The following is a 25,043-nucleotide window of genomic DNA, read 5'->3' on the forward strand; positions in this document are numbered from 1 at the left end:
TTTCCTCCAGACTTGACGCTTGGCATTCAGGACAAAGTTTCATCAGACCAGAGAATCTTGTTTCTCATGATCTGAGAGTCCTTTAGGTGCCTTTTGGCAAACTCCAAGTGGGCTTTCATGTGGCTTTTACTGAGAAGTGGCTTCCGTCTGGCCACTCTACCATAAAGGCCTGATTGGTGGAGTGTTGCAGAGATGGTTGTCCTTCTGGAAATTTCTCCCATCTCCACAGAGGAACTCTGGAGCTCCCTGACCAAGGCCCTTCACCCCTGATTGCTCAGTGTAGCCGGGCGGCCAGGTCTAGGTAGTCTTGGTGGTTCCAATCTTCTTCCATTTAATAATGTTGGAGGCCACTGTTCTTGGGAACCTTCAATGCTGCAGACATTTTTTGTTACCCTTCCCCAGATCTGTGCCTTGACACAATCCTGTCTTTGAGCTCTACGGACATTTCCTTCGACCTCATGTCTTGGTTTTTGCTCTGACATGCACTGTCAACTGTGGGACCTTTTATAGAGACAGGTGTGTGCCTTTCCAAATCATGTCCAATCAATTTCATTTACCACAGGTAGACTCCAATCAAGTTGTAGAAACATCTCAAGGGTGGTCAATGGAAACAGGATGCACCTGAGCTCAATTTCAAGTCTCATAGCAACGGGTCTGAATATTTATGTAAATAAGGTATTTCTGTTTTTTTTATAAATTTGCAAAAATGTATAAAAACCTGTTCGCTTTGTCAATATAGGGTATTGTGTGTAGATTAGGGAAATATGTATTTAATCCATTTTAGAATAAGGCTGGAACATAACAAAATGTGGAAAAAGTAAAGGGGACTTTCCAAATGCTCTGTAGTTCTACAGATGGTCATATTACGAACAAACGGTTGATAAGCAACTGCTTGTTACGGTTACGGTTAGGGTAAGGTTGTAAATAAGGGTTAGGGTTAGGGTAAGGTTGTAAATAAGGGTTAGGGTAAGGTTGTAAATAAGGGTTAAGGTTAGGGTAAGGTTGTAAATAAGGGTTAGGGTAAGGTTGTAAATAAGGGTTAAGGTTAGGGTAAGGTTGTAAATAAGGGTTAGGGTAAGGTTGTAAATAAGGGTTAAGGTAAGGGTAAGGTTGTAAATAAGGGTTAAGGTTAGGGTAAGGTTGTAAATAAGGGTTAGGGTAAGGTTGTAAATAAGGGTTAGGGTAAGGTTGTAAATAAGGGTTAAGGTTAGGGTAAGGTTGTAAATAAGGGTTAGGGTAAGGTTGTAAATAAGGGTTAAGGTTAGGGTAAGGTTGTAAATAAGGGTTAGGGTAAGGTTGTAAATAAGGGTTAGGGTAAGGTTGTAAATAAGGGTTAAGGTTAGGGTAAGGTTGTAAATAAGGGTTAGGGTAAGGTTGTAAATAAGGGTTAAGGTTAGGGTAAGGTTGTAAATAAGGGTTAGGGTAAGGTTGTAAATAAGGGTTAAGGTTAGGGTAAGGTTGTAAATAAGGGTTAAGGTTAGGGTAAGGTTGTAAATAAGGGTTAGGGTAAGGTTGTAAATAAGGGTTAGGGTAAGGTTGTAAATAAGGGTTAAGGTTAGGGTAAGGTTGTAAATAAGGGTTAGGGTAAGGTTGTAAATAAGGGTTAAGGTTAGGGTAAGGTTTAGACTCATAGTTAGGAATGTAGATGAAGGGTTATGGTGAAGAAATTACGTAGAATAGTATTTTAGTGATTTCAAACTCTGTTCTGGGTCAAATTGACCGTGAACATAAGGGAAGGGTTAAGCTTTTGTTAAGGATACAAACATTGAACTGGTTAAATGTTTTCATTTCTACACTCAAGGCCTTGTGTCCAAATGTTTGTACTGTAGAGCACCCTGTCAAGAACCAGACATTTGTTCACCGATTTTAAAATGGGAGTTCTACCAAGACCACTTGAAATGTGCCTTTGACTTTAGATAGACTAAATCGATGGGTAGAATGGACGTGTAAGCATCCCCCATTTCCTCTTACGACTTTAACTATCTCTTTCCTCTGCCTGTCTTCTTGGCCTTTTCATTATTCTGTCTGGCTTTCTTTTTTCTCCACACTTCTCCAACTTTATTATGGAGGGAAAGTGTCAATGGTGGCAGGAAGAACAGTAGGCATCTGTTAGAACAGTAGCCATTCGTTTCATCAGTTCAGTGTGTGTAGTACACAACTTTACTATCATCAGTTTGGAATGCAGATTCTGTCCCACTAAATCATTGCAGCAGGCTACTGATTGCTCATTGGCTCTAAGCAGCAGACTATTGATTGCTCATTGGCTCGATGCAGCAGGCTACTGATTGCTCATTGGCTCGATCTACTGAAACATCCCATTATTCGAATCTCATCAACATGATGTGTAGCTTCAGAGGGAGGACTGTAGTAGCTAGCCCAGGGTTGATTCATTCCTAGTATGGTGGAAATACAGCAGGGATTCATGCTGCTGTTATTGTAGCTACTTATGTACCGAACTATTGTCAGGTGAGAGGGCTTTGAAATGAAATGACGTGAAACACAAGAGCAGCCTATTCAGGGATACAATAGAATGACTGTTTTCCCCAAGGGACCGTCAGTTGTTGCAAGGCGACAAGATGTTAAGATATTAAATAAACACATAACAGCACAATTCCCACATAACATATACAAAAAAATGCTATACAAGGTATAAACAAGATAAATATAGGTCACAATGAGGTTTGAGGACTGGCATGGGAAAACACTACTACTGCTACGTTAGTGCACCCCCTGCAGGTCAGCCAATATAGTTCACCCTTGCCGCCAGCCGGTCGGCATCAGCCTCCCACAGGTTGGCACAAGGTTAAATGAGTGGTTTAACTGACTATAGAGTTCAACGTGAGTCATAAAGAAAAATATTTGGCCTGGTGAAATGTGAAGACTTGAGAGTTTGAGGAGAATGGCTACAGAGAGATGTTTCCCTATCCCTTCAGGTAGTCGACTGAATTCACAGAGGAGACGGTCTCCCCTGTCTGAGGAGAGAGGAGAGAGTCTCCCCTGTCTGAGGAGAGAGCAGAGAGTCTCCCCTGTCTGAGGAGAGAGGAGAGAATCTCCCCTGTCTGAGGAGAGAGGAGAGAGTCTCCCCTGTCTGAGGAGAGAGGAGAGAGTCTCCTCTGTCTGAGGAGAGAGCAGAGAGTCTCCCCTGTCTGAGGAGAGAGGAGAGAGTCATTCTAAGCATTTTAGCCTTGAGCATGTCTCAGCTATGCTATTGTGTCTTATGTGAAGGGCCCCTATTCATGAATTGTTTCAGAGTAGGAGTGTTGATCAGTTTAGACTTTTAGAGCATAATGAATAAGACTATAAGGACAGGAGGAACCTGGTCCTGTATCAGCACTTCTACTCTGAGACTCTTTATGAATACGGGCACAGAAGCACAACGTTTCGTTTATCAAAAAGACAAAGAGCGAGGGGAAAGAAGGCGACGACACACAAAGCTATTGGTACCTCAGGCCAGCACCAGACGAGCCCTGAGAGGAAGCGGTTAGTTTACATTTCATTGTCCTTTGTGGAAACGGCACCGTAGGATCAGTTTTCATATTCAAAGGACTGCAGTTGCTTTGCTTTTGCCACTACTCGTTAATGAGTTACTGTTCTTTTTTTGGAAAAATGTCCAAAATATCCTATTGTGCTGTTGAGTTTTTTTTTAAATGGTTTTGTCCTTAAAGTAATACAGGTTTTAGTTGAGCTGAGTTGATCTGTTTGGCATAACGGTGTTAGGTTTCACATGGAACTTTCCTAATTATAAGTGGTAAAATAAACTACAGAATGAACTCTAATAAATCTCCAGACAAACCACAACCGAGGTGTTGGGACTGTAATAACATATTGTTTTAATCAATAGCTTTATAAAGAACCAAATAGTGGAAGACAGAAGTGTCCCACCCACTGGTGAGACCTGGATCACCTTATTTTTAACCTCATTACATGTACATAGCAATTCAATAATTGTTTATTAGAGTAAATTACAGTAATCACAATGCAAATGCTACTTCATATTGTTGTCCTTGTGTTGTTGTCAACATGTCATTTAGGTTGTCTGCGATGCAGCCTTATTCCCTTATGAAGCCCCATTATTCTAAGGCACTGCATCTCAGTGCTAGAGGTGTCACTACAGACCCTGGTTCGATTCCAGGCTGTATCACAACTGGCCGTGATTGGGAGTCCCATAGGGTGGCGCACAATAGGCCCAGGGTCGTCCGGGTTAGGGGTTGGCTGGGGTAGGCCGTCATTGTAAATAAGAATTTGTTCTTAACTGACTTGCCTAGTTAAATAAAGGTTAAATAAAAAAATACAAAATTCTACCACACTCTGGCTACAGAGGCATAATCATTTCAAAAGGATTGTTTGAGGAAAAAAGAGAGCGAGAGAATGAAAGGGAGGAAGAGGGAGAGAATGTGAAAGAGGAGAGAGGGAAAGTGAGGGCGCTGTTCTGTGCTCCTCAGAGCTTGTTGGTCCAGTGGCTTCCTGACAGGATGTGTCTCGGGTTCCCCTCAGTAGAACTTGACACCCAGCCGTTCAGATGTGCAGCTCCGCTGGCCAGCCCAGGGCCCCAGGAGAGAGGAGGGTTGTCCTGGGGTGAGCATGCCGGAGCCTGGGGCCCAGAGCACCTGTGGCTCTCTAATAACCAGGGGAAAAGGAAAGGAAAGGAGAGGGGGGGAACTAGGTATTAAGGGGCATTACATCCTGTAACATATACCCCCTTAGATTAACGGTCCTCATCTTCTTCTTAGCGTTTCAGCACCAGCTGAACCCTAACATATCCCATGTTTTGCTATAGACTGGTCTGTGGGAGTGTTTCTATTGGCTGGTCTGTGGGAGTGTTTTGCTGTAGGATACTCTGTGGGAGTGTTTTGCTATAGACTGGTCTGTGGGAGTGTTTTGCTATAGACTGGTCTGTGGGAGTGTTTTGCTATAGACTGGTCTGTGGGAGTGTTTTGCTATAGACTGGTCTGTGGGAGTGTTTTGCTATAGACTGGTCTGTGGGAGTGTTTTGCTATAGACTGGTCTGTGGGAGTGTTTTGCTATAGACTGGTCTGTGGGAGTGTTTTGCTACTGGCTACTCTGTGGGAGAGTTTTTCTATAGGCTACTCTGTAGGAGCGTTTTGCTATTGGTTGGTCTATGGGAGCGTTTTGCTATTGGTTGGTCTATGGGAGCGTTTTGCTATTGGTTGGTCTATGGGAGCGTTTTGCTATTGGTTGGTCTGTGGGAGCGTTTTGCTATAGACTGGTTTGTGGGAGTGTTTTGCTATAGACTGGTCTGTGGGTGTGTTTTGCTATAGACTGGTCTGTGGGAGTGTTTTGCTATTGGCTGGTCTGTGGGAGTGTTTTGCTATAGACTGGTCTGTGGGAGTGTTTTGCTATAGACGTCTATGGGAGTGTTTCGCTATAGACTGATCTGTGGGAGTGTTTTGCTATTGGCTACTCTGTGGGAGTGTTTTGCTATAGTGTACTCTATAGGCTACTCTCTGGTAGTGTTTTGCTATAGTGTACTCTATAGGCTACTCTGTGGGAGTGTTTTGCTATAGTGTACTCTTTAGGCTACCCTGGGAGTGTTTTACTATAGTGTACTCTAAGCTACTCTGGGAGTGTTTTGCTGTATGCTACTCTGTGGGAGTGTTTTGCTATAGTGTACTCTTTAGGCTACTCTGGGAGTGTTTTGCTATAGTGTACTCTAGGCTACTCTGTGGGAGTGTTTTGCTGTAGGCTACTCTGTGGGAGTGTTTTTCTATTGTCTGGTCTGTGGGAGTGCTTTGCTATAGGTTGGTCTGTGGGAGTGTTTTCCTATAGGATACTCTGGGAGTGTTTTGCTATAGGATACTCTGTGGGAGTGTTTTGCTATAAGCTACTCTGTGGGAGTGTTTTGCTATAAGCTACTCTGTGGGAGTGTTTTGCTATAGTGTACTCTATAGGCTACTCTGTGGGAGTGTTTTGCTGTAGGCTACTCTGTGGGAGTGTTTTGCTGTTGGCTGGTCTGTGGGAGTGTTTTCCTATAGGATACTCTGGGAGTGTTTTGCTATAGGATACTCTGTGGGAGTGTTTTGCTATAAGCTACTCTGTGGGAGTGTTTTGCTATAGTGTACTCTATAGGCTACTCTGTGGGAGTGATACAAATCTCCCTTTTTAATCAGGAACTAGTTGGGAGATTCTCCTGGATGACATTTCCCCTGGGTACCGATCCAGGATCAGCTTCCCCTCCCCCAATCCTAACCTTAACCAGTATTGGGGGAAATGCAAAACTGACCCAAGATCAAGGTAACGTCCAAGCTTAATAACAAGGGGACAAGTATTGGTCGTTTTGGACACTCGCATCAATATGAGTAAGCGAGGACTTTTCAGGACATTGTTTATCAAAGCAATCGGTGGTGGTATAGACGCAATGGATAGACGCAACGTTGAGAGTGACGATCCTGCCCCGCTGCTCTCCGGATTATTCCTTTTCTCCTCGACATGGCTCAGTTACTCCTCCCAGAGCCGGGGCCATCCGTCCGGACCTGACACTTCCTTTTTGGCTTGGACAGGGCTCTCTCTTCCCCGTCCAGAAACACTTTGCTCACCAGCTCTCACTGTCTCTCTCTCTCACACTCTTTCTATTTCTCTCTCTGTCTGTCTCTCTGTCTGTCTCTCATGCTCTTTCTATCTCTCTCTCTCTGTGTCTCTCACCCTCTCTCTCTAGTTTTTTTCTGAATGTTTCTCTTCAGGTGTTTATGTTCTCCTGTCAAGGTCAATACACAGTATGTTCAGTGTTTGTTTTGAAACACATTTCATGAATAAAATGGAAATGTACACCTGGCTAGACAGAAAAGAAAGCAAATGTTACAATAGGCACCATAATATCGCTTCCTAAACCACCACCATATTATCTCTGTCTAAACATGCACCATAATATCTCTGTCTAAACATGCACCATAATATCTCTGTCTAAACATGCACCATAATATCTCTTTCTTAACCTGGACCATAATATCTCTGTCTAAACCTGCACCATAATATCTCTGTCTAAACATGCACCATAATATCTCTGTCTAAACATGCACCATAATATCTCTGTCTAAACCTGCACCAATATATCTCTGTCTAAATCTGCACCATAATATCTCTGTCTAAACCAGCACCCTAATATCTCTGTCTAAACATGCACCATAATATCTCTGTCTAAACTTGCACCATAATATCTCTGTCTAAACCTGCACCCTATAGGCCAGTTGATAATCCACAGCCGTTCCCTGTAGCTTAGATGACCACTCACTGTTCCTCCTCATATTAGGATACCGAACCAGTGAGGACTGTGTGTGTTTATGCGTACCTGCCTGTCTATGCTTTGAGATGAGGTCATCGACCGTGTGTACTGGAGGAGTTGAGTCTGTGAGGAGATATAAAGGCTTAGGGACAGGGCTGACTGATGGACAGGGGGCAGGTGCAGACCCAAGCTGCCTGCCACCGCTCTGCTGTGAGGACGCTGCCCTGCGCCCTGGCCTGCTCACACAGTGTGAAAGTGTGGTGGTGGTGAAGCTCCACTGTGAGCCTGCCTGAACATGGTGTAGAGAGGGGGACAGAGGGAGGTGCGGTACAGTAGCTTGTAGGGCTGTTGTTTTTTAGGGCTGGTGGGGGGGCACATTGACTGAACACCTAATCAAATGGCTACCCAGACTATTTGCATTGCCCCCCCCCCCCCCCCCCTCTTACGCTGCTGCTACTCTCTGTTATTATCTATGCATAAATCACTTTAATAACTCTACCTACATGTATATCAAATAAAATGTATTTATATAGCCCTTCGTACATCAGCTGATATCCCAAACAGCAAGTAATGCAGGTGTAGAAGCACGTATATATTGTATATATTAACTCAATTACCTCAACTAACCAGTGCCCCAGCACATTGACTCTGTACCGGTACCCCCTGTATATCGCCTCGCTATTGCTATTTTACTTTCATTATTTGTTACTTTTATTTCTTATTTTTCTTTAGGTATTTTTCTTAAAACTGCATTGTTGGTTTAGGGTTTGTCAGTAAGCATTTCACTGTAAGGTCTACTACACCTGTTGTATTCAGCATTTCACTGTAAGGTCTACTACACCTGTTGTATTCAGCATTTCACTGTAAGGTCTACTACACCTGTTGTATTCAGCATTTCACTGTAAGGTCTACACCTGTTGTATTCAGCATTTCACTGTAAGGTCTACACCTGTTGTATTCAGCATTTCACTGTAAGGTCTACTACACCTGTTGTATTCAGCATTTCACTGTAAGGTCTACACCTGTTGTATTCAGCATTTCACTGTAAGGTCTACACCTGTTGTATTCAGCGCATGTGACGAATACAATTTTGATTTGATAGGTTAGTGAGTGTTGACAAGGTAACGCTGCGTCATGTTGCTGTTGTATCGCTTTACCGGACAAGGGGACATTCAAAGTATGCGTCCACAATGGCACCCTATTCCCTATATAGCGTAGTATTTTTGACCAGGGCCCTATGGAGTATGTATGAGGTAGTGTACCATCTGGTGAGCCAACAACACTACTGCTGATTCCCGGTGGCGGTGAAACCTTAGTCAGATATCTGGTGTCTTCTCTCAGCTCGCTGTGCCAGGAACTACCTCTGTTTAGTCCACACAGTCCTCACCCTTTCACCCCTGTTTTCACCCCTAAACACCACTACTCCTATAGCCACATAATGAGTTGTGTATCCTGACCTTAGCTCACCCCAAGGAATCTTAGACCTTCGATATGAAATGTGGTTGTAATCGTATTAAAGAGGGGTCATGTCTCTTTCACCTACTGGAGAAGTACCTCAGGACAGCATCATATTCTCTTCAAAGCCAACGAGGCTCTGTTTAGGTTCAGGCTCAGGCTTAGGCTCAGGCTTAGGCTCAGGCTTAGGCTCAGGCTTAGGTTTATTAGAACATCTTGGTACATGCAGAACACATACATATAATGTGATGTCATACAATATCAAAAACAGGTCAAATTATATGATCTGCCTATAAGGACTAGATGTTACCAGATATGATCTGCCTATAAGGACTAGATGTTCCTAGATATGATCTGCCTATAAGGACTAGATGTTCCTAGATATGATCTGCCTATAAGGACTAGATGTTCCTAGATATGATCTGCCTATAAGGACTAGATGTTACCAGGTATGATCTGCCTATAAGGACTAGATGTTACCAGATATGATCTGCCTATAAGGACTAGATGTTCCTAGATATGATCTGCCTATAAGGACTAGATGTTCCTAGATATGATCTGCCTATAAGGACTAGATGTTCCTAGATATGATCTGCCTATAAGGACTAGATGTTCCTAGATATGATCTGCCTATAAGGACTAGATGTTCCTAGATATGATCTGCCTATAAGTCATCACTAAATCATACGCAGTGCGTCATCAAAGTCATACACAGGACAACCAATAAGCATACCACTAACTGGGTAAATAGGCATGTCAAACGTTTGAGTGAATTACAGCACCCTGCAATTGGTACCTTATCCTGTTGTAGGTTGGGGAATGACCACCAGCAGTGGACCTTAAGTAGGTGCGTCAGAGCAGCTAAAAGACACATTGTTTGTTCAGTGAGATAGAGCAGAGGCAGACTGGAGCCGTTGGCCATGATATGTGAGTTTGGAAATGGGAAAGTAATCATAGGGGGAGACAGTGGGTCGGAGAGGGACTGTAAACACTAACTCACCGGCCCCCGCTGCCGTCTGTGTGTGAACACACACTGTTCACACACACACTGTTCACACTGCGTGGAGGGGAAGGGAAACAGTGCAGGCCGTAAATGGATGGAAAATGGCTGTTTAAGCGTGTGTTGATGACTACGGCTCCACTGTCCTCGGAGTGTCTGGGAAATAAACACTTGCTAGCGGTAATATTACCACCCACCCAAAACACACACCTCCCTCCTCCCCTGGCCTCCCTTAGCTACCCAGGCCTTTCAGAGCCTCTGGATGTATCCCACATAGCACCCTATGCCCTATATAGTGCCCTTCTTTTCCCCAGAGCCCTATGAGCCCTGGTCAAAAGTAGTGCACTAGAAAGGGAATAGGGTGATGTTTGGGACGCAGCCTGTCTCTTTGAAGAGAGAGAGCAGTCCAATTGAGATGATATTACTCAGTTAAGCATCATTAAAGACAGTACCTGCACAGCTGACAAAGCAAGTAAGCTATGATTCCTACTGCCCTGCGGGCAAGAGGTGTCCTGAAAGAGAAGCTCACGGTTTTGTGTGTGGATTGTTTTGTTATGGTTTGAAAAGGGCAGTTTGAGGAAAAAGGCTAATGATTTCAAACCGCTTCCATAAAGACTGGGGCTAGAGGGGATTAAAGCCATCACAACAAACCGAGGGAAAGCTAATGACTGGTATTGATATTTCAGACCAAGGCCTCATACCACATTTAACCAAGTCATATCAACAAATGCTGCTACTTCTAGCCTCTATCTTTATACATCTCCTGGGGCTGTAAATGTATCAAGTTTCTCAGAGTAGGAGTACTGATCTAGGATCAGGTCCCCCTTTTCCATATGATGTTCTTCTTTATGATCTAAAAGGCTAAACTGATCCTAGACAATTTGTGAATATTTTCACTGGTATGTTCCTTCACTTGATCCATTGTCTGTTCCATTGTCTGGTCCTCTACAGCATATTAATGGGCTGTGTTAGTGGTGATTAGATTAGAAACAGACTAAGTCAATCTGGACATGGTTCTCTCCATCAACACAGGCAGGATCTCACATACTAAACTCTATGGCCGTATGTATCAAGAGTAGGGGTGCTGATTTAGGATCAGTTATCCCTTTTTAGATCACAATGAATAACATTACATGGACAGGGGTATCTGATCCTAGATCAGCACTCCTACTCTATGGGTTATCCACTAGTACTGTTGTTGAGTTGCCCTGGACATTAGCATCGTTTGTCTAGGTCAGGGTTTCTCAAACTTTTTGTGACCGGGGACCCTTTTTGTGATATTAAATTCCTCAGGGACCACCTCGTAATCAGTACACATCTCGAGTGAGATAAAAAATAGCATACAAGGAGTTGTATTATGACTTTGGTAGTGCGTGGCCGGATGAACCAAGTCACGAGCCCTGGGAAGAAACATTCTAAAGGACCTTTACATCAGAAAGAACGTTTTAGTTTTCAAGCTAATATCCTGCAATTCTACCCGTTTTGTCATGAGGCAGAGAGAAAACTTTGCAGTTTTAAGTCTTAAATTACAGTGCATTTATGTAAAAAAAAAAAAAAAAAAAAACATTTTGGGGGAATACAAGAAGTATCGAGTTGAAAAATGTTTAATTGGTGGAGTACTGTGGATACCAATATCCCTGTGAGCCTCCCAGGCCCATGTTGCCCAGAGTTAAGAATAGACATTGTAGTTTAATGGGGGGATGGCAGGTAGCCTAGTGGTTAGCGTGTTGGACTAGTAACCGAAAGGTTGCAAGATCGAATCCTTGAGCTGACAAGGTAAAAATCTGTCGTTCTGTCCCTGAACAAGGCAGTTAACCCACTGTTCCTAGGCCGTCATTGAAAATGAGAATTTGTTCTTAACTGACTTGCCTAGTTAAATAAAGATAAAATTAATAATATTGTATTGTATTACACCCTCTAAATGTATTCCAATGATACCCTCGTTTAATCTGTTAGTAATATTCATGATTTATTTTTGAATGTAATTTTTTCATATTTTACCCCTGGTCTTGGTCATGGAGTTAAGGTTTCAGATAACACTTACCTTCCAGCTGTCAGGTATAATGCCTTATGATAGAGTGAAGTTACCCCTAGATGGTGTTCCTGGGACAGTTTTACGTTTTTCCCTATAGCGTACCACAGTATGAGTCATAATACCCATAAAACCTAGCGGTCAAACAGGGAAAGGGTTCCAATCGTTTTTCCACCATTCATTTTTCCCATTGGAGATTTTAGAAACACTTAACGTAAGGACTGTGTTTCGTGTAGGCTTACCCTGGTGTGCCGTTTTGATAACCATGCAAATCTCTCTCGGACAAGATTACTTGTATCAATATATTCGCCTGTATTTACCCCCAACAAATGAAATGCTAAAATGTCTGCTAATGTGGCTATCATAAAGAACTACAAATGCCATGATGATCTGGACGAGACTGCCGAATCGATGTAAAGGTAAGAATCTCTGGCTGGATTAATCTAATGTTAGCTAAATGTAGCAATGAATAAATTGTCTACATTTCTTTAAATGTACCTTTTAGCAAAGGTGCCAGCTAGAGGTGACGAGCAGGAGCTTGCAGGGATTTGTAGTCTTGCATGATGTTTACTTTGATGCTAATTAACATTTTCGAATCTGAGAATAAATAGATCCGACTAAATTGATAACAGTCACCTTGTCCGCAAGAGATTTACATGGTTATCACAAAGTCACGCTAGGGCAAGCTTACACGAAACACAGCCCTTATTTACAGTGTTTCTAAAATCCCCTATAGGAAAAATAAATGGTGGGAAAACGATTTGGAACCATTTCCATGTATGACACCTCCACTGTGGGGCTCTATAATAGTGAAGGTTGGTATTTGGGAGGGGAAGCTGATCCTAGATCTGTAACTAGGGGAAACTTCACCCCTGACCTTATTTTACACTGATTTGTCATTCATTAATTTGTCAAGAACATCCTTATGTCTTGTTATTGTCTTCTCATAACGATCCAAACCACCATTTTGGATCAGTTACGAGAGACTCATAAAAGCTTTGGATAAAAAGCATCTGCTAAATGGCGAATGACTAGGGAGACATAACTTCTCCTTTCTTGTCTTTGTCTCTATCTGTCCTCGACAAAGAGTTTTTCCAAGGTTTATTTGAAGCTGGAGTGTTTATTTGGTGTTTCCAATGCAGTGAATTGGTGCTTGAAGTGGGACCTTGAAACAGCTCGGGGAAGAAAATGAACATGTTTAAAACCTTCAGGAACGGGTTGTCAGGAGACAGAACAGCTGTCCCGACACTGTTTATTTGAGAGAGCTTTGGAGAGATGATGTGGGCGTTTCTTGTGTCGCTTCATTTTCAACGCAAAATGGGGTTAAAGATTGTTTATTATCCTTAGAATGTGTTTTAGTTTCCTTTTTAGATTGTTTCATCAGGGTGTGTGTGTGTGTGTGTGTGTGTCCGGGTCCGCTAGGTACCGCCCTATGGGTCCGCTAGGTACCGCCCTATGGGCCCCGGGTTCGCTAGGTACCGCCCTATGGGCCACGGGTTTGCTAGGTACTGCCCTATGGGCCACGGGTTCGCTCTAGGTAGGGAATATGGGCCCTGGGTCCTCTAGATAGGGAATGTGGGCCCTGGGTCCTCTAGGTAGGGAATGTGGGCCCTGGGTCTTCTAGGTAGGGAATGTGGGCTCTGGGTCCTCTAGGTAGGGAATGTGGGCCCTGGGTCCTCTATGTAGGGAATGTGGGCCCTGGGTCCTCTAGGTAGGGAATGGGGGCCCTGGGTCCTCTAGATAGGGAATATGTGCCCTGGGTCCTCTAGGTAGGGAATGTGGGCCCTGGGTCCTCTATGTAGGGAATGTGGGCCCTGGGTCCTCTAGGTAGGGAATGTGGGCCCTGGGTCCTCTAGGTAGGGAATGTGGGCCCTGGGACCTCTATGTAGGGAATGTGGGCCCTGGGTCCTCTAGATAGGGAATGTGGGCCCTGGGTCCTCTAGATAGGGAATGTGGGCCCTGGGTCCTCTAGATAGGGCATGTGGGCCCTGGGTCCTCTATGCAGGGAATGTGGGCCCTGGGTCCTCTAGGTAGGGAATGTGGGCCCTGGGTCCTCTAGGTAGGGAATGTGGGCCCTGGGTCCTCTAGGTAGGGAATATGGGCCCTGGGTCCTCTAGGTAGGGAATATGGGCCCTGGGTCCTCTAGGTAGGGAATATGGTGCCATTTGGGACCGTATGTGAAAGTGCTCCTTTCAGCTACTACAGTAAATACCTTCTCCATAGTAGACATGACAGTTTGGTCTGATGGTATCTTAGCGTTGCGTAAAGCCTTACTGTTAGTGCTTGGCTATGGAAGGTGTGTGTGTGTGTGTGTGTGTGTGTGTGTGTGTGTGTGTGTGTGTGTGTGTGTGTGTGTGTGTGTGTGTGTGTGTGTGTGTGTGTGTGTGTGTGTGTGTGTGTGTGTGTGTGTGTGTGTGTGTGTGTGTGCATTCATGGCTGTGTATCTGATAGCGGTATAGTATTTTGCAACCTTCACTAAGCTCAGTGGATATGAATAGTTTTTTTTTAGTTGCTCTATTCCTGGTTACGTATTCTCTGTATGTTTAGGTCATCCTCCATGCCAGTATTGTCCTCACTGGATTGCCTCGGGAGGACCCTGACATTCCTAAATATCTATTGTGTCATTCACCAGAGCTGGGATATTTTGGCTGGAGTTTACTACCTCTAGGTGGATGGATTTGTTGTGTTGTGCTGATTTGAAGTGGCTGGATTTGTTGTGTGCTGCCATGTTTGTGAAGCGACTCAGAGTTTAGGAGTTGGTAGAGGAGTTGTAATATACCTCCAGTTTGTGGTCAGAAAAAGGTCCAGGTTTGATCTCCCTACGGACGTGAATCCATCCTAGTTCAGCAGTCTTACTCTGTTTTATGAATACCCTGATTCCTTTCTGGATTATTATCACTAAGTATCTGAGAATTTACATAATATGAGTCTTGGATTTCCTTCTAGCGAGGTGCTTCTGTTTCAGCCTGTTCCACAGATCTTGCCAACTCTTATGGTCATGGGGGTGACTGCACAAACAGATCTGGGCCCAGGCTAGCTCTGTTTCCGACCCAAGTGGCTTTTCTCAGCAGTGACAGAAAGTAGCAGATAGATTCCTCACCTCACTGATCTCTCTGCCAGTTACGAGTGGCTGTAGCCTTTCAAATGATTCTTTAAACATCCGTCGTATCATTTAGACAAAACGCAATGACAACACTTTCACTTGAAATGCCTATGACTTTCATATGCCACTAATACGTTTGGTTCAGGCAACCTTTTAGAAGGCTATACTCTTCAGGCTGTGTCTGACTGTCCTGCTTGCCCATAAAAGGTTGTGTAGGTGGGTGTCTTGCCTAGCTTCACTCTCCTGTGTGATGTGAGTGTGAAGAGCAGTCCAGATGACAGAGGGGGGGTATAATGAAGAGACCAGCTGGATGCCTTTCACACTATTCTATGGATTTAGTGTGATTTGTGTTTCTCGTGGCTCAAAAGAATAACATCGAGTGGCTCGTCTGCTTTGGAATGAGCACAAAGTTCTGGCGCCCTTTAGTTGCTGTCATTCAAAGCTACACAATCGCTCCCTTGGCAGGAAAACATCATGTTTGTTGGTCAAAAGGTTGGCAGTTGTATAGTAGTTATATAGTGCCCATTCTTCTGGGTGATACATTGAGGAATGCCTACAGTATTAACAAATGCGTTGCTAAAGCTTTCAGCGTCCCTGAATGCTGCCTCCTAGAGCAACTCTTTAGTCTCAGAGGAAGCTTCACTCTTTGAAGTGGTTTCTTCTCTCTCTCTCTCATTTTCTCCCCCATTTTTCTCTTTAACTTTCTCTCTTTCTCATCCCCCTCTTCTTCCCTCTCCCTCCTCCTTCTCACCCCCCTTCCCTCTCTCTCTCTGTCTGATTGATGTTTATGGGCCTTGTGTGACATTTGATGTGGACCAGTTACCTGGTGGTCACCTGTTCCTGTCTCAACCAGTGCTGGGAGTGGGGTCTGGTAAGATGGGTGACAGGGGGATGATTGATGGGAGGGGTCAGAGGTTAGCGACGGTCTCTCTCATCTCTCCCTGAACGTTGGCTCCTCTCCTCCTCCTCAGCTGTCTGGGTGCAGGGAACCCTCACCTGCCGCCACCGGCCTGGACAAACAAAGCCCAATGACTTTATGAGAGAGAGGATGAGAAAGGGGAGAGAAAGGGGGGGAGCGAGGGGTGGGAGAGAGAAGGGGGGGGGGGGGGGGGAAGAGAGAAAGGGGAGGGGGGGAAGAGATAAAGGGGGGAGAAGAGGAAAGAGAAAGGGGGGAGGAGAGAGAAATAACAGGGAAGAAAGGGGAAAAAGGTGGCTGCTGGGTGAGGAGGGGGTGTTTGGGGAGAGAGAAAGGGGAGAGGGGAGAGAGAAATGGGTGAGGAGAGAGAGAAAGGGGGGGAAGATATACAAAGGGGCGGGGGAAAGAGAGAAATAACAGGGAAGAAAGAGGGGGGAAAGGGGGCTACTGGATGAGGAGGGGGTGTTGGGGGAGAGAGAAAGGGGAGAGGGGGAGAGAGAAATGGGTGAGGAGAGAGAGAAAGATATACAAAGGGGCAGGGGAAAGAGAGAAATAACAGGGAAGAAAGAGGGGGAAAAGGGGGCTGCTGGATGAGGAGGGGGTGTCAAGGGAGGGAAGAGTAATGATGTAGAACTTCCGTTAGCCCTCAGGGCACCTTTCCATATATCTGGGACAATGTCCGACTCAACTGATGATGACCCACACAATGCCCAGTACTGATGACAGAGACCGCCACCCTCAATCCTCAGCCCTGTGTGAGCACGCTATCGCTCTGTGAGCATTTCAGTTGCTGTTGGGTCTCGTTCAGTCACTGCAACTGTATCTTCTCATGAATCAGTAGTGTACTTTCACTACACTTTGAGGTGGTCTGTTCAAAGGGACATTCTTGTCTGCCTAGGCTGTAACCCATCTCAACGTTTCAGGGAGGCTTCAGCATGAAGATAAGACCAGTCAAAGAGGAGAAAAAACAAATCTTTCACACCAGTTCCCGCTCTTCTCTTTGCCCTGAGAACCTTGTCAAACACACACAAGACATACTACAGTCTAAATGAGCGGGGGAGAGGGACCGAAAGAGTAAGGAGCGATCCGCTGGAATGAGGTACCTTTCTACCCGTCGTCTAAGTGGAAAGGGGGGGGGGATTGTGTTTATGTGGAGTTGGTGAAGAAAAGCTTTTCTGTTTGGCCTGTTTGACATGACTGGGCTAAACTAATGATGCCTGTCTCTGTACCCTGTGCTGTGAGTCAGAGTTACACGCTCAACTCCCCTTTTCTTCCCCTGTTTCCCCCTCCCCTCTCTTTGGTAGTTTGTACAATGTGGCGCCTGCTGAAAGAGCAGGCTTTTAGGTGCTTGGTAATTGGGTGCTGAAAGCACCCCGTATCCTGCCTATACGTTCTCCGTCAATGAGGTATGGCCCCGCGATGAGCACCAAGCTAAGGATCACACCCTGCATCATGTGTCATAGCAAATACAAGGCCCACCATCACCATCAATCGCGCTTATGTAAATGATCCAGCACGGGGATGGTTTTAGACCCAGAGAAATGGAGAAGGGTGACGGGAAAGAGAAACATGCTGGGAAGAAGATGAATGGACGTGTCTCTCTGTAGAGACTAAAAAGACCTGTCGGTTGTACACACGAGGTTCATGACCCCCCCCGCCCCCCCCCCCCCCCCCCCCCCCCCCCAAAGCTAGTCTGTATCATGAAGAGTGATACAAACTCAGACTCCTAAGGGGATACATTTTTTTCTTTCATGTATGTCGGTTACAGCTTTATCTTGTCAAATATTCCCGCTTTATTTTGTTACCACGTGGTCATCTGACCACACACACACACACACAGACATTCCCTCCCCAGAGACTCGGCTACTAAAAATGTCCGTTACATTTTTCCAGTCTCTCTCGTCCCTCTCAACCAACCACAAACATGTTTTTCTTCCAGTGGCTAAGTTTATACAGTTGCTGATGTGGCGGAGAGCTTTTCCTGTGAAGAGGTTAGAAGGAGCTAGGGTACCAGGGATCGCTGGTCACATAACTGACCAAAACAAAAGCCGTTTCCATTGGAGTTATAGTACACTTGATTCCTTCTTGGCTCTGACACAACTTTTCCGCCGTTCTTTTGTTTGAAATGTAAATGGTGTCCTCCCATGGCATTCCACATGACCAGCTAGGTGAGGTGCAGAGCCCAGCGGATGAACTCTCTGTGTTCCAAATGGCTCTACTCTATCAATATCTATCTATTACCCATGGGCCCCTGGGGGAATGCACCACACACACTGGTTGTCTCTGAACAGCACCACACCCTGGTTGTCTCTGAACAGCACCACACACTGGTTGTCTCTGAACAGCACCACACCCTGGTTGTCTCTGAACAGTTGACAGCTCCCAGGTGTTGGATTATTCTGGTGCACCAGGGCTGTTTTGTCAACAGCTCAGCGGCACCTCACATAACTGTACACAATGCTCACATGGCATGACGAGAAGGGGGAGCGACTGAGGAGGAGGGCGGGAGGGAAAGGGGAGCGACAGAGGAGGGAAGGGGAGCGACAGAGGAGGGAAGGGGGGCGACAGAGGAGGGAAGGGGGGCGACAGAGAAGGAGGGAGGGGGAGCGACGGAGGAGGGGAGGGGGAGCGACGGAGGAGGGAAGGGGGGGGGGCGACAGAAGGAGGGAAGGGGAGCGACAGAGGAGCAGAAGGGGGAGCGACGGAGGAGGGAAGGGGGAGTGACAGGAGGAGGAGGAGGAGGGAAGGGGGAGTGACAGGAGGAGGCGAAGGAGGGAATAGGGAGTGACAGGAGGAGGAGGAGCAATGGAGGAGGTTGGAGGGAGGGAAGGGGGAATTTACCAGTGCACAGCACTCTCTCCTCTCTGTTCTGAACTGAGACGAGCTCCCTGCAGCTCTGTCAAATCCCATTTATTCAGCCACTTCACCTCTCTCTGCACCTCTCTCTGCACTTCTCTCTGCACCTCTCTCTGCACCCAAATCAGAGCATGCGTCCCAAATGGCACCCTATTCCCTGTATAGTGCACTTCTTTTGATCAGGGCCCTTAAGGCACTATTGTAGTTCACTATAAACACAGGGCACTATAAAGGGAATAGGGTGCCATTTGGGACATATCCTGAGCTTTGTTTATGTGGCCCTTTGAAAGCCTGTCTCTGTCGTTCGTCTGTCTCTGTCTGTCTGTCTGTCTGTCTGTCTGTCTGTCTGTCTGTCTGTCTGCCTGCCTGCCTGCCTCCCTCCCTCCCTCCCTCCCTCCCTCCGTCCGGACTCTGTCTGTCTGTCTGTCTGTCTGTCTGTCTGTCTGTCTGTCTGTCTGTCTGTCTGTCTGTCTGTCTGTCTGTCTGTCTGTCTGTCTGTCTGCCTGCCTGCCTGCCTGCCTCCCTCCCTCCCTCCCTCCCTCCCTCCCTCCCTCCCTCCCTCCGTCCGGACTCTGTCTGTCTGTCTGTCTGTCTGTCTGTCTGTCTGTCTGTCTGTCTGTCTGTCTGTCTGCCTGCCTGCCTGCCTGCCTCCCTCCCTCCCTCCCTCCCTCCCTCCGTCCGGACTCTGTCTGTCTGTCTGTCTGTCTGTCTGTCTGTCTGTCTGTCTGTCTCCCTCCCTCCCTCCGTCCGTCCGTCCGTCCGTCCGTCCGTCCGTCCGTCTGTCTGTCTGTGTCTGTCTCTCTCTTTCTGTCTGGCCTCAGGGATATTTGACATGGTATTAGGTTTGATAAGAGGACAGGTTTAGTCAACCTCACTACCTCTAGCTCCATTCTTCTCCGTGGACGACGGTGGCAGTAAAGTTGAAATGGCTGACGTTTTTGTTTGAATTGGATCTATGTTTTGAAGTGGAAGGAGCTGGAGCCTCAGGATTCACGTGAGAAAGTAAACCGTGTTTTATCATCACATTCAAGCTTCCATCATCCTTCCATCATCCTTCCATCGTCCTTCCATCATCCCATCTCTGTGACTTAGACCAGTGTTTATGTGAGTGAGTGCTCCTATAAGGCACACCTCCGGTGCACTCTTTTAAACAGACGTGTGTTAAATGGCAGGTTGAAGGAGCAATCAGCAGTTGAAACAATAACAAAAAGTTTTCCCCGTCACTGTTTCAGTAAAAAGCTGAGGGAATGAGACTGGAGAAATGTAACCACTCTCAAATTCATAGACAGAGCTATGGATTCAAGGACTGACCATCCATGATATCAACAGTATAGTTTCATCAATGTTTGTTTACATTTACTCTGTATTCAAACATTGGAGTAAAACAATGAAGCTTTTATTTTGAGTTCTGATCAGTGGAGGCTGCTGATGGGAGGACGGCTCATAATAATGTCTGGAACGGAGTGAATGGAATGGCATCAAACATATGGAAACCATGGAAACCACGTGTTTGATGTTGTTGATACCTTTCCACCTATTCCGCTCCAGCCATTACCACGTGCCCGTCCTCCCCATTTAAGGTACCACCAACCTCCTGTGGTTCTGAAGTAGAACCAGCTTATATTTTGTGTTCTGATGAGGTACGACAGTTGAATTAAGCTCACGAGCCATTATAAGTTAGAATCTCCAAGAATCAATGGGTATACTGTATATCAATGGGTACATAAGATTCATTTTTAAGCCCAAAAATCTATGTTGCAACTGCAGATTTCCCATTTAAACCAAGAACACGCCACATACACACTTCCCCTGCTGTTTGACGTCAAAACCGATGGCTGACCTTTCCCCTAATTACAATATAATTGAATTGAATTGGCCTCATTGGTCTGAAGTACAACGTCAATGATACATGTGTCTACCAGGCTGCAAGGAGTGGTGGGACACAGAGTTACCAGGAAAGAGAGATCTTTCCAAATTCCTCAACTTCAGTTCACCTCAATTTGTCCTTGTGCATGAAGATCTACAATTTCAAGATGTCCCTTGTTTTAGGGGAATAGGGAATACTATGGATTTAATCATTTAAGGAGTTCATTTTAAATGTTCTTACTCCTGTTACAGGTTTGACTGAGAACCATTAAAGGGATAGTTGACCCAAATGCCAAAATGACATTGTTAATAAAGCATGAATTGCTGTTTTACCTTGTCCATAGACTGCTTTACAGGGTAAGGAAACCAGTGTGTCATTTTGTTATTTTGGGAGAACTAGCCATTTAACAAAACATGTTATTTGTTTTGGGGGGTAAAATGGATTATCATGAGGTGTCAAAGCTCTTTGATGAGAGGAGCGGTGGCAAAGACGAAAGAGCCAAGAGTGCCAATCATCAGCCTTTGATTAACAGCCCCGAAAATATACATCCTGTCCTGTAAACCCCTCCTCTTCTTCAGTATCCTGTAAACCCCTCCTCTTCTTCAGTATCCTGTAAACCCCTCCTCTTCTTCAGTATCCTGTCCTGTAAACCCCTCTTCTTCAGTATCCTGTCCTGTAAACCCCTCCTCTTCTTCAGTATCCTGTAAACACCTCCTCTTCTTCAGTATCCTATAAACCCCTCCTCTTCTTCAGTATCCTGTAAACCCCTCCTCTTCTTCAGTATCCTGTAAACCCCTCCTCTTCATCAGTATCCTGTCCTGTAAACCCCTCCTCTTCATCAGTATCCTGTCCTGTAAACCCCTCCTCTTCGTCAGTATCCTGTCCTGTAAACCCCTCATCTTCTTCAGTATCCTGTCCTGTAAACCCCTCATCTTCTTCAGTATCCTGTCCTGTAAACCCCTCCTCTTCATCAGTATCCTGTCCTGTAAACCCCTCCTCTTCATCAGTATCCTGTCCTGTAAACCCCTCCTCTTCTTCAGTATCCTGTCCTGTAAACCCCTCCTCTTCTTCAGTATCCTGTCCTGTAAACCCCTCATCTTCTTCAGTATCCTGTCCTGTAAACCCCTCCTCTTCTTCAGTATCCTGTCCTGTAAACCCCTCCTCTTCATCAGTATCCTGTCCTGTAAACCCCTCCTCTTCTTCAGTATCCTGTCCTGTAAACCCCTCTTCTTCAGTATCCTGTCCTGTAAACCCCTCCTCTTCGTCAGTATCCTGTCCTGTAAACCCCTCCTCTTCTTCAGTATCCTGTCCTGTAAACCCCTCCTCTTCGTCAGTATCCTGTCCTGTAAACCCCTCCTCTTCTTCAGTATCCTGTCCTGTAAACCCCTCCTCTTCTTCAGTATCCTGTCCTGTAAACCCCTCCTCTTCTTCAGTATCCTGTCCTGTAAACCCCTCCTCTTCATCAGTATCCTGTCCTGTAAACCCCTCCTCTTCTTCAGTATCCTGTCCTGTAAACCCCTCCTCTTCTTCAGTATCCTGTCCTGTAAACCCCTCCTCTTCGTCAGTATCCTGTCCTGTAAACCCCTCCTCTTCTTCAGTATCCTGTCCTGTAAACCCCTCCTCTTCGTCAGTATCCTGTCCTGTAAACTCCACTCAAAGTCCTAGCTTTACTACACAAATAGATGGTTTCCCAGACACAGATTAAGTATTTTCCTGAACTAAAAAGTATCTTTGATTCTCCACTGAAAGCCCTTTTTAGTCCAGGACTACTGTTAGAACAGTCTCGATGTTGAAATGATCTGACATGTCTGGTGTAATATGGCTGCTTTTTAGGCTTAATCTGTATCCAGGAAACCGCCCCAAGAAGACAACTGGCAAAAGTAATGAATGTCCCCAAAAGTCACACATGTCTTTTATACGCTGAGTAGATAAAACATTAGGAACACCTGCTCTTTCCATGACATACCAGACTACTGACCAGGTGAATCCAGGTGAAAGCTATGATCCCTTATTGATGTCACTTGTTAAATCCACTTCAATCAGTGTAGATGAAGGAGAGGAGACGGGTTTAAGAAGTAGTTTTAAGGCTTAAGGCAATTGAGACATGGATAGTGTATGTGTGCCGTTCAGAGGGTGAAGGGATAAGACAAAAGATTTAAGTGCCTTTGAACGGGGTATTGGTAGTAAGTGCCAGGCAGGCGCACCGGTTTGTGTCAAGAACTGCAACGCTGCTGGGTTTTTCACACTTAACAGTTTCCCGTGTGTATCAAGAATGGTCCACCACCCAAAGGACATCCAGCCAACTTGACACAACTGTGGGAAGCATTGGAGTCAACATGGACCAGCATCCCTGTGGAACGCTTTCGACACCTTGTAGAGTCCATGGCTAGAAGAGGCAATTCTGTGGGCAGATTGGGGATGCAACACAATATTAGGAAGGTGTTCCTAATGTTTTTTACACTCAGTGTATACGTCGAATACATGTTAAGGGACTAGGCTTTCTGTAAAGCTATTGTCTATACATAATAAGGATAATGTCCCACTTCTTTTGGCTACCTGGTTCCATGGTCTTCCACTCTGTCTGGAAAGCTCTTCCGCTGTTGACAGATTGGACGATTTGATCGGTGTGAAGTCAATCTTTGGAGTGGGTATCATATGACTGCTAGTGTTTATTGTAACAAGGAAGGACACTTACTTTTTTTTTTGTTGGACGATCTCCACGATGCAGCTGTGAAGCATCTGGTCTGAATGAGTGTGCCAGAATGAATGAAAACCTCTTAACGTATGAATGAAAGTTCTCTGCGTCCCAAATGGCATCCTTATTCCCTATAGTGTACACTACTTTTGAACCGGGTCCATAGGGCTCTTGTTAAAAGTAGTGCGCATGGGACAGGATACTATTTAGAACACTTACGTCTTTGGACTTTCTTCTCCTGATGTGACAAACAGGTGCTCTTTTGAAACGGGATGTGTGTGTAGGAAATGCTGGAGACTATAGTACAACAATGGCTACTTGAATGTGACTAATTTGGAATATGATTTACCCCAGCTCATCCAAACCCCATCCCAACCCCATCTCATCCCAACCCCAGCTCATCCCAACCCCATCCCAACCCCATCTCATCCCAACCCCAGCTCATCCCAACCCCATCTCATCCCAACCCCATCCCAACCCCATCTCATCCCAACCCCATCCCAACCCCAGCCCATCCCATCCCCATCCCATCCCAACCCCAGCTCATCCCAACCCCATCTCGTCCCAACCCCAGCTCGTCCCAACCCCATCCCATCCCAACCCCAGCTCATCCCAACCCCATCCCAACCCCAGCTCATCCCAACCCCAGCCCAACCCCATCTCATCCCAACCCCATCTCATCCCCAGCTCGTCCCAACCCCATCCCATCCCAACCCCATCCCATCCCAACCCCATCCCATCCCATCCCAACCCCAGCCCATCCCAACCCCAGCCCAACCCCATCCCATCCCAACCCCAGCTCATCCCAACCCCATCCCAACCCCAGCCCATCCCAACCCCAGCCCGTCCCAACCCCATCTCGTCCCAACCCCAGCTCGTCCCAACCCCATCCCATCCCAACCCCAGCTCATCCCAACCCCATCCCAACCCCAGCTCATCCCAACCCCAGCCCAACCCCATCTCATCCCCAGCTCGTCCCAACCCCATCCCATCCCAACCCCATCCCATCCCATCCCAACCCCAGCCCATCCCAACCCCAGCCCAACCCCATCCCATCCCAACCCCAGCTCATCCCAACCCCATCCCAACCCCATCTCATCCCAACCCCATCCCAACCCCAGCTCATCCCAACCCCATCCCATCCCAACCCCAGCCCATCCCAACCCCAGCCCAACCCCATCTCATCCCAACCCCAGCTCATCCCAACCCCATCCCATCCCAACCCCAGCCCATCCCAACCCCATCTCATCCCAACCCCAGCTCATCCCAACCCCAGCTCATCCCAACCCCATCCCATCCCAACCCCATCCCAACCCCATCCCATCCCAACCCCATCTCATCCCAACCCCATCTCATCCCAACCCCATCTCATCCCAACCCCAGCTCATCCCAACCCCAGCTCATCCCAACCCCATCCCAGCCCAACCCCAGCCCAACCCCAGCCCAACCCCATCCCAAGCCCATCCCCAGCCCATCCCAACCCCAGCCCATCCCAACCCCAGCCCATCCCAACCCCAGCTCATCCCAACCCCAGCCCATCCCAACCCCATCTCATCCCAACCCCATCCCATCCCAACCCCAGCCCATCCCAACCCCAGCCCATCCCAACCCCAGCTCATCCCAACCCCATCTCATCCCAACCCCAGCCCATCCCAACCCCAGCCCATCCCAACCCCAGCTCATCCCAACCCCATCTCATCCCAACCCCATCCCATCCCAACCCCAGCCCAACCCCATCCCAAGCCCATCCCCAGCCCATCCCAACCCCAGCCCATCCCAACCCCAGCCCATCCCAACCCCAGCTCATCCCAACCCCAGCCCATCCCAACCCCATCTCATCCCAACCCCATCCCATCCCAACCCCAGCCCATCCCAACCCCAG

The 25,043-nt window shown here is 46.5% G+C and overlaps 1 protein-coding gene across 1 annotated transcript in view; it reads left to right on the forward strand.

Annotated features, from left to right (window-relative positions):
* Positions 1 to 25,043, forward strand: part of bmpr1ba (bone morphogenetic protein receptor, type IBa) — a 156,331-nt gene that overhangs the window by 99,920 nt on the left and 31,368 nt on the right. The gene's annotated exons all lie outside the window — the stretch shown is intronic.

This window comes from Salvelinus namaycush, chromosome 1, assembly GCF_016432855.1.
Source record: "Salvelinus namaycush isolate Seneca chromosome 1, SaNama_1.0, whole genome shotgun sequence".
Lineage (NCBI taxonomy): Eukaryota > Metazoa > Chordata > Actinopteri > Salmoniformes > Salmonidae > Salvelinus > Salvelinus namaycush.